At 33.2% G+C, this 11,234-nt stretch overlaps 1 protein-coding gene and 1 long non-coding RNA gene across 4 annotated transcripts in view; one reads left to right on the top strand and one right to left on the bottom strand.

Moving 5' to 3' along the window:
• RFX3 (regulatory factor X3) overlaps window positions 1-11,234 on the bottom strand; it is a 105,567-nt gene that overhangs the window by 77,965 nt on the left and 16,368 nt on the right. The window lies entirely within an intron of this gene.
• On the top strand, window positions 8,949-10,341 carry LOC128782329 (uncharacterized). Its single transcript, XR_008428734.1, has 3 exons — window positions 8,949-9,456; window positions 9,653-9,806; window positions 10,144-10,341. It is a non-coding gene; the product is annotated as an uncharacterized LOC128782329 (long non-coding RNA).

Here is an 11,234-nt window from a genome sequence, read left to right as displayed (position 1 = left end):
TCCAGCCATTGACAGTAGGAACTGAAGTGATTAGGTCCCTAGGAGAGTTAATGTTGAATTTAAAACACTAGGAGTAGTTTTGTTCAACTTTAGCTCAGAAAACAAAAATTAGCAGAAAACAACTGCATAAAAATCCATGTAGGAAAAAACATAACTGTTCCTCTCCAGGAAACAAAGGAAGAATTCATTCTAGAAAAAAAAAAAATTTTGGCCCACAGGGTGGCAGAAAAGACACACACACACACGCACAAACGAGGTCTAACAATGAGGTAAGATACCATTTTATTCACATGACTTTCTTACACATTCATTAGTGTGGAAAGCTAGGTAAGTAGTATCTTATAATGTTGTAACTGCACCATTTTAAGAATACTTCCTATACATTTTCTACAAGAACAAGTATCTAGAGATGCAGTTTAGTAAGCATATCTCTTTCCCAAAGTGTGTTCTCTCTTACCCTTAAGTTAAAAAAACTGGTTCATGTACTTCAGGGTTTCTGATAAATCTTTATTACAGTGAATGCTGTCTAGTTCTTGTTCCAGTTTAGCATTGGTATAGTGGTATTCCAGTTCAGCCTAAAAAAATAATCAGGAGAAGGGTCTGCATGTTTTCAAGCAAGGTCAAAGAAAACCCCAAACACAAGAAATTAACATTTCCTAACTAAAATGCCCATCACCACTACTGCCATAGTATCTAAATGATATAACTACAGAAGCAGTACAAAGAAAGCAAACCAGTTATTTAAATAATCATCCATAAACATGGCAGTTGGAGTCTTTAAACTCCCTGAAACCTTAAACACCAAGTGCATAAAAATAAAATTAGCTACTGTAGAGATATTTGAAAGCAGGCTGAGACACCACTCCTTGTGCACCTACTAGAAATACTGCACACGCCTGATAGTTTTTAACTCCAAATGCATACCTGTGAGAAATCCATTACCTAATTTTTTCCCACCTTCTCATGATTACTGATAGAGACTGACTGATACCTGTGGAGAATTTGAAGCCATATGATAAATATTTATTTAATTTTGGGGTTTTTTTTATCTTTCTTGTTGTAATATATAGAAATTTATTTAAAATATAAAACATCTGAAATTAATGAAACGCAATGGAAGATTAAAATATAATCAATGGCATGATCTTTCTTACCCACATGTCATTTTAAATGCTTTGAGTAGTTATCTCTCTCGTACTAGATCATATTTATCTGAGCATCAAGTTAATGTACTATATTAAGAGTTCTCCTACAGTGACTGAGCTTACGAAACTTTTTAAAATTCAGTTCATGAAGATGTTATTAGGTAAACCCCAATAGTATAATTGAAGATAAACTGATAAACCAATGTAGCTCTATTATGTTACAGTCATGAATGAACATACACTTCAAGAATTACCTTAATTACATTAGCTTCTGAAATACAGTTACGAACATGTGAATCACACAGACCTTAACACACTAAGAATGTTGCTAAGCTGCACCTAATCCTAGAAGTTCTAGTCCATGGAAACTCGACTTTGGCTGCTTACTAACTTCTTCATTTTAGTATAAATTGTGGTGGCTTATTATGCTGCTTGAGTAGATTTGCTGATTTGGAAAACTGCAAAATCATTACAGAAGGTGTGTACTGTATAATGTGATAAATAAATCTCAGGTGATGTTAACCAGTTTCTTCGAAATGCAACTAAGGTACTAATCCTCTTGCTTTTTTCATCCCTTTTTAGAATGTTTAGAATTCAACCCTATAATAGGTGATAAATGAGTGATTATATTGATCTTATTAGAGGGCTGAATTCAGAGCTAGCAGCAGAACTGAGTCTCTTCAGCTCTAGACTATAATAATATACACAAAATGAGTATCTATCTCCATATAGTCATTTACTGATTTGCATGTCTTAAGTATTTCACTGACTTAAGCATAGAAAAAAAATTCTCAATATATACAGTGGATGTTTCATTTTCTATATAACCTCTAGGTTAGAAAAACCAAAACAACTCTTAGGCACCCTGGCCCATGCAGTGAAGATCCTTGTCTAAGAGCTGAGAATCTTTAAATTCAATACTGTTTTCCCACACTCCTTTTCATGATCTTTGCTATGTCTCTTTGCCTTTTCAACCATTCAATCTTCTTCATCAGCCTTCCTATCTCTGAAGCAGTAACATCCAGTAGTAAAGAAATGGCAATATACAGCACAAAATGAATTATTCACACATTTATAGGACTGAAGCTATTGACTATAACAATTGAGTCCTGACAGGTATTTCCTACGGAAATAAGATCAGATTAATGTTTATGACCAATAAATCCATTCCCAAATACCTAATAATTTTAATTCAAATATTCCCAGATGAACAATAGACACTGACAGCAATTGTATAATCTGCAAAAATTAGGTTTCCCATTTAAAAGCAAATGATAAGGAATAAGCTCACTGCCGAACAGAGGGTCACATAGTAAGTTATGCAGTGACAAAGCCACAGGAATGTTGACATGGCATCTTTTTAATCACACCAGCATAAATGAAAAGCAAGGAATAGTTCTATGCAACTTACTTTAGCAACTAGACTATCACTATGCTCTGGCATTTAGTTCAGATTTAGCTCAATAGTTTTTTTAATTGATTAAGGCATTTAACTGACTAAATTATTGAAATCCAACTCACCATGAACAATTCTATTCTTTAATTACTTCCTTACATTAATCTTTTACTATCAGAGTCTATACTATCCTAAAGCATCTTTAATAAACCAGATAGCAAAACAGCACTGAAAGCATTTTAACTAAATCATATCAAGTTGCATTCAAAATATATTTTCTGAAAGTGGTAGCTAAATAGCTCAATTATTGAGTGCTAGTATCTGTTTTTAGTCAGTATTATACCAAAAAAGAAAATACAATCCTAAGCAAAAGTGAACACTACACAGATATCTATTAATTTGAAAAACAAAAAAAAGGTTTAATAAAATGGAGTAAGACATGTGGAAGAATGTGTAATCATTTTTAGTAAGAATATATATAAAACAACTGCATTTCTGTGGTAATTGTCTACAGATAGAAGCATGAATCAAAAATGTAGCAAAAACACATATCCCCAGCCCCACATCTGGAACATCCCCTGACACCCATGACCTTTCAAACAATCAAGAGTGATCTCCTGGTGGCATTGGTCAGCTACCTCAGCATCCCTGTGTGCATTTTCCCCGAATCAATGGAAATTTTGAACATCCTGTTTTTGTAAGTCCTGTTTGTTTAAATAATCAAAACCTAACACTCCTCCACAGAGGGCAAACGTCCCATGATCCATGATCCTGCAACACCTGAAGGCAGATCTTACCAATAAAGATGAAGGTGAAGAATGTACCTTGGGTACCTTGCCTTTTACCATTGTCCTTTTCTACCAAATCTGCCCCAAATTGTATCTAGAGAATGTATCTTCAATTACTGTCTGGACATTTCAATTCCCTATTCTCCCTTCCACACATTTCTATTTTTAAATAATCCCCAAAGAGAGCATTGACAGCAACTTATTTTTCACAGTGATCAGATGCTTCCTTGTGATCAAACTCACTGCAGGTTATGCAAGACTGTGACATCACAATGGTTTTAGTCACATAGCTACAGTTTGATATTTTGTTGATTCATCTCAAAATTAAACTACTTGCTTTTCTCATTACCCATTTGTCTCACATACTGAAGAAGAAATACAGAATGGAAGTGGAAAGTGCAGGAAAGAACTGTAGTGTGCAGCCAGAAGTGACTAACAGTACAAGCTGGGAGTCAAACTCTCCACATTTAAGGCATCATTACCTGGTAAAAGATATTTTTTCAACACTACAATAGTTTTGTTTTGGATATTAAAAACAACAATATCAAAGAAAGCTGAAATAGTACTAGAATTCCTTTGTGAACATCCCCTTCCCCCCTTCTCCCCTTCCCCCAAACTCAAATACATGGCAAACCTGATAAATTTTGATATAATTACCTAGTCAAACACATTAAGGAACTAAAACTTTTTTAAAGAACTGATGTATGTCTGAACTTGTAACACTATGTTTATACAGTGAGCATTACTGCAGTTATAAATTAATATTATTTTGAAATAACAACACCATATACATCCTACATTTGCCACTTTTATAAGAGCACTGGCAGGCCAATTAATTATTCAAAGGAACTACACTGATTTTAATGTCACGTTTGTCATGTCAAAACACCTTCAAGCTCAAAAGAGACTGTCTTCTACAATACAGGAAAGGAAAAAACAGGCCTAGCTACTGAGACTTCAAGTAATTACAGTATTATTTATCTAATGATTAAAGGCTTAATATATTTTATTTCAATGAGGTAAATGATTGTAAGGTGGTATCGCCACTATTCTCATATTCATTTAAAAACTGAATGGCATATTATCTCAAGGCATGAATAACTTAATGTTACTGACTGATTTTGGCTAGGTAGCTATATTCCATGATCAAGTAAGAGAAAATTAAAATAAGATTTGCTTTATAGGTCAGCACCTTCAATGACTGTAATAGAACATTTCTTTGCTTCTAGAAAGACCTAGAAATTACCTAAGTTCCAAACACAGGGCTTTTTGTTCTAGTATGCTTCAAAAATTAAATCATGAGAGACAGCAATTCACACACTGTATCTGTAAAATTCTTAAAAGAGAAGTCCTTAATGACAGCTTTCTCATCAATAACTAATATGAAATAGGTAGCCCCAAGGGCTACATTTAAGATTGTATGATCATAGTCAGCTCTTTCAGAATAGTCAACAATTCTATTAAAAACATGACACAAATTAAACACAAAGAACTAGTGCATGAAAGTATAAATGTAAAGCTGTATGTAATATTTAGCAATACTATTTAGATGCTCTCCTATTTATTACAACATAAAATGCATTTGGAAGAAAAATGGCAAAAGAATATTTTTTCTCAGAATACCACAGAAATCTTAGATTCTCAATTGTCAGAAACATAGGAAAATACCTAAGAAAATCTGTAAATTTTAGGCAGCTCGGAATTTTCCAATAATGAAACCCTTGCAAAAAAGAACTAAAACATGAGCATTCTGAAGAATTACTTTCCAGAAATATAAAAATACATAAATCTCATCTATGCAGACATAAATCTTATAATCTGAAAATTCCATCTCTCTCTTCAAAAGGTCACCATCAAAGATTATTTTTGTCCACCTTTGTCCTCTCTAGATAAAAGCAGGTCTGATTCCCAGGAATTCTGCACAGTAGCTTCCTATACCTATCTTTTCAATACAAGTAACTTTAAAATCTTCAAGGGTGTATCAAAAAGAGAGATGCTGAACACACAAGTTCAGGTCCAATGCACAAACAGCATTCTGTACTTATATCTGATTAACAGCTATGTTTATGTAATGTAGTCCTATTAAGTTGGGTGTTAATTATTTAATTAAGCAGAAAAACATCTCATTGACATTCTTCACTCTTCTTGGCAGATAAATGTGGCATACATAACAGTATACAATCAAAGAGTGAATATTGTACATGGGTAAATTTATGAAAGAAGAATATCATACATGCTCCATTAACATATAAATAGCAGTTACGTCCAAAAAGTTAGTTAGATCTTGTTGTCCTCCACACAACAATTACATTTAATGCTACTATAGCTTTTTGCTTGGAAGCATTCAGCCTGCTACTTCAGCCTGTTTCTTTACCCATTTAAAAAACTGCATTTTTAAACATCTTGTAATTTTACACAGCATTTCATTAATATTACATAAACCAACATTATTGCTTCTATTTGTTATTTTAGTCATAGTTAGTGTATTGAGAAAATAAAGATATTACTACAAAAAAATCAATAGAAAGCATACGAGATGTTTGTTTCAGAATTGGTATCTGGTCAATTATTCCAAACTACAGTTTTCAACTTATAGCCTTTAAACAAAAAAATAATTGTTTTGAATTCTTACACTAAATTGTAGTGTAATTGTTCTTACAATAAATCAATATGAGAATAGAATATGTTTACATAAAAGGGAAAATTCAGAAAATAAATTTGCATATCAACAACACTGATTTAAAAAAATAGGATTAAACACTTGATGCCATGCCATGCCACAACACATTACGTTTCATGGTAATTCAGTAGGAGGATTAATGTACAACCTAATGGACCATACAGATTTTTTGCCAAACTTCTTGTTCTCTGTTGTCCTTTGAAGGGGAAGACATCCTCCCAGTCTTTCTTTTTATATTTCCAAACACTTGAATGAATTTCCTAAAATTACATATTCTTACAGTTAAAAATAAATAAATAAAAATGGGGCTGAGTATTTTCTCTTTAGCTCACCTTCCATTTTGTTCCTCAAGATTTTCCATTGTTATATGCTACAAGACCCTACAATTGATTTTCTGTCCTCCTAGTTTTTCGGTATTACATTAAGTATTTTGTTTTCTCTTTCATAAAAATTGTAAGCTCAAAGAAATGCAAAGTATCATTTCCAGATGTAATTTTCACTTAAACTCCCCTAAAAGCACAGGAATAATAAAAAAAAAAACCCACTCATTACCATCATATCTGGCACAGAGTCCAATATCTGACCTCTGCTCTTTTGATTTGAATGGAAAAGGTTTTTTTTGGGTTTTTTAAATTCTGAGGCAAGCTGTCTGATAGGTCAGGTCTGGATGAAGTAAAAGCCTTAACAAGCAAATCCAGTTATTTATGTTTGCCCAACAAGAACAATATCAGTAACTAACTATTCTAAGCAACATCTCTGGTCCAAAAGTAAAAGCAAGCACTAATAAAACATATAGAAATCCAGCTATGTAGGAGAAAGGACACAGAGCTGAACAAAGTTAATGACTGCACTTCTGGAAAGGAAATTCTTACAAAAATTCTGATTGTAATGTACATGACTTAAGAATATGTATTTGCCATAATAAATACTATAGTTACAATGTAAGGTTAAAATGCTTGAGACTTCTCTGAAAATATCACAACTATACTGTACAAAACAATTCTCAGTAAAGATACCTTTAACAGTTATAATCTATGAATGCTGTAAAAGTTATGTTCCAGTATTTTAAATTTCTTCTTTCTATATCCTAGCTATAATTTCATTATCAGATTTTAATTTTATTCTAAGTTACAAACCTCTAATTCTGTTAAACCCTTCAAATTCTCCAAGCTCTCCAGCTGTGGCAGTAATTACATTACCACATACATACCTCTGTAGAGCACAAAATTATTTAGCAATCCACAAATGCTAGTCAAATGCTTTTGCTTAGATGTCAGACTCAGAATAGATTACACTCTTAAATAATTTTTAAGCTTTAAAATTCAAGAGTTTAAACGAGTGGATAGTCTAAATTATAAACATAATACAAATTCAGAATGTTGTTCAGACTACTGCTTAACTCACAATTCAAATAACAGAACTAAATTTTTGAATACGATCACATAAAAGCATCTTGTTTCATTGATTATATCCAAAATATGTTTCTGTCACCATGCTAATACCCTCCACCATGCGAATTTTAGTGCCAAATGAGGAAAAACTTAATAAAAAATTCTTTACTGTTGAATGCCGCACTTTACCTGAGGTTGATGAGACACTGGAACAGGTTGCCCAGAGAAGTTGTGGATGCCCCAACCCTGGCAATGTTCAAGGCCAGGTTGAATAAGGCCTTAAGCAACCTGGTCAAGTGGGAGGTGTCCCTGCCCATAGCAGGGAGTTGGAACTAAACAGTCATTAAGATCCCTTCAAATCCCTCAACATTCCATAATTCTATCAAAACACTGAGATTAACAGTTAAAATGGAGAATACTATCTGTAGTCAGACCTATTAGGCTCCCTAAAAAGAAAAGCTTTTTTCAGAATTCAGTTTTAAAAATTTCTGAGATAAAACACAACTGATAAACATCTGAACGCACTGTGAAACATCTCAAGTCTCTAACTTCCAAATGTGTAATTTTATATTTTTACTTCAATACTGTATAGCCCCCAGAGTCGCCCGTTATCACTAACTAAAGATGAATGTTTTATACTCTTAAAGCAGTTTTCATTCAGGAAACAAAGAGTGCTGTATTAATGGAATAGAGCAGATTACAAATAACTAATTTGTCCTTTTTGTTAAGGTAACTGGCTTTTACTACAGTGACACTTCAACATCATCCCAAAACCAGATATAGGAACTGAAAAGAGGTGTTAATCTAGCGACAATCCACATCTTTATTTAACAACCAGTGTTAAAATTTTCAACTGTTAGCCAGGTCAAAACATTTAAAACTGAAATGTAATCATCCAGAATTACAACTATTACTATTTAATGAGATGATTTCTGTCTCATTTGAAGTCACTTGCTTATCCATATATTTCAACCTTTCACACATAACAGGTCCTAAAAATATGAAATACTGACAGATTAATGTCATTAAACAAATCTGTTACTCAGTTTTATTCATTATCTTTTAACAGTATACTGACATGGTGTTTCCTAACTTTTCTAAACAATATGTATATCAGTACAGCTAGGGGTTTTTATGAAGATCCAGTACAGGTCAATTTATAAAAGAAGTTGGGATTTAAAAGCAGTGTAATGTGGTTATTAAATACTCTTTTTTGTTAACAACCAGCTCAATGTGTCTTTGTTTTTCCCAATGTTCCAAACTACTAGACATCGAAGTCATTCATTTTAAGCACCTTGTCAGGGTTTTGGTACCTCAATTTTCAAAATTACTTTCATTTTGCAAAGAGGTTCACCACTTTGAGAAACAAAATCTCCCTAAATTCAACACTAGTTTACTGTGAAAAGAAAACCATGACAACTGTTTGTACTCTTGCTTTATTATTACATCCGGCCTGGTCACTATTGGAAATTCAATCTATTATTGTTGCTAGGAGCCTGTTGCTACGCAACCTAAAAGGGTTATGCAGCACTTTCAGTCTGAGAAGCCTTGAAAACACCACAGGCCCTCTCCTATGGCTCTAACCAGTTTATTTAAATAGATTAACACTCTCCTTAGTCAACCCCAATCCATGCATACCCTTAAAAAAAGTTACAATTACAGATTTGAATATGGTATACAAACACAAACTCCAAAAAATTACACAGAAGCAATATATCTGATTACACTGCACACTACAACAAAGCAGACAGCAGTATTTCCTCTAATCCATCATTTAAATTAGCAAAGCTAAAATCTGTTAACTCCAAGCTCCATCAAAGTCTAACCTTCACATACTAACCAGATAGTATAATGGAGCTGCTAAACACGCTCTGCAAAGATATTTTATAATAAACTTTTCACAGAATAATACATTTTCATACAATTTTCATACTCTAGATCATAAAAGTGAAACTTAGAGAAAAAAAAAAGAACTTAATTAACTCTGAAATGGCAGAATGTTTCTTATTTAAAATCTATATCAAAATATGTCCAAAAACCTCTAAGCAGATTTCAGGTGAGTTCTAGTTTTGTATGTCTTTGTCACCTGTACACATTCTACATATTAGACATCTATGTAAGTCTCTACAGATTAATTTCTTATTTATTCTAATTATTCAGAAATATTTTTGTAAATCTGCTGAAGAATGGCTAAGAAATGACATGCAAAAGAGCTGATTATTATGGCTTTTCTTTATAATAATCTGAGGCAGTTCCAGTCAGCATCAAAGAACAAGTTGTTCCATGGCACCAGAACTAAGAAAGCAGCATTTCCTCTAGCTTGGTTCCTTAAATGGATCCATACAACACTGTAGGATGGATTCTGAGTATTTGCTGCCTGAGTATCCAGAATGCTGGGAGTGAAAAGTAAGTTGCAAATGCCTCTTCTTCAATGGTAGCAATGCTTCTTACCTTTTCAAGCTAATTATTTTGTTAGTATGTTTTTCTGAAATTTCTAATCATCTTTTGAATAAGACAGAAAAAAAAAAAACAAAACAAGAAACAACAAACCAAACTTATTTTCTTAAGAGTACAAATTTAAGAAATTAATGCACTTTCCTAGTAGTTATTGGAAATGTTAAGATCAGTTATCTAGACAACAGATGTAAAAGTGCCACAAAATAGATTCCAGTAGTCATATAAGGAAATGCTATGGTTTATCCTTTCCAAAATCCTTTATTACTTAGTGGCTGATGTTTTTTAGGGGAACCATGAAAACAATAACAAATATGAAGCCTGTTCTGAAGACAAAAATCTCAGATGACTGGGGGTAAAACAGCAAATATCAGCAGAATGCACTCATGAATTCAAACTCTTCCAACTACAACTTCGTTGCTTTTCCAGAATTTTTAAGTTTGCAAAATCATTTTCAAAGGTAAAACTGAACTTTTCACCTGTGTCAGGGTAACACTCAAACAACAAAAAACTGCATTAGCCCCTGTACTTGAGGGATTTAGCCTGGAACAGTAGACAGCCACAAATCTAGTAGGGTCTACAACAAAATGCCAAAATGAAACACATTCTAGCCAAATCCATAAATCTAAAGAGTTGCTGTGTATAACCACCATTGCTAGTTTGCTTTTTATGATTTTATACAAAAAGGATCACTGTAATATGTTACCCTAGACATCATGACCTCAAAGATGACAGACTGCTTGGACAACACCAATAACTAGATACTGCTAGAGGAATAATAGAAGCATGTCATGCTGTAAAACTACCTAAGGTTTATAATTAAAAAGTAGGTACCGATTATCTGAATTAAGTTCTGCAGTCAACATTTTGTTAGAGCTTGTTACATACTTCTGTGCTGCCCAAAAATTTATTAGGGAAAGGAGGACTTTGACAAAGTACGTCCATCCACCATTTTTCCTTAAATGTTCTTCTGTAAGTATATTTGCTTTAATGTTACTGAAGGAAATGAAATTGTAGACATCAGTGTTTTTTTTACACAAAACAGAATAGGACCTTGATGCCTTCAGTCTGGTGAGACACTCTGGTTGCCTTCACTGACAGTTTAGTAAAAGAAATTTGACCAGAATCTCACTATAATTAGCTTAAGGATGAGCCTAAGAATCCTTCATCCTTTATTGCAGAAGATAATTCACTTGTAAACTGGCCATTCAAATAAGTTGTACAAGCTGAACGTTCCCCTGGCTCTAGGAGACAATTACACATTAGTAAGATTACTTATGAAGTTAATGTTTCTCCCATAATTCTAGAATCCTATTCTTAGGATAGAATTCACTACCACCACAATTAGACCAAATGCATGTACAACTGCTCCCCTGAGTT

The sequence above is a fragment of the Vidua chalybeata genome, chromosome Z, assembly GCF_026979565.1.
Source record: "Vidua chalybeata isolate OUT-0048 chromosome Z, bVidCha1 merged haplotype, whole genome shotgun sequence".
NCBI lineage: Eukaryota > Metazoa > Chordata > Aves > Passeriformes > Viduidae > Vidua > Vidua chalybeata.
This window is presented reverse-complemented; position numbering and strand designations above follow the sequence as displayed.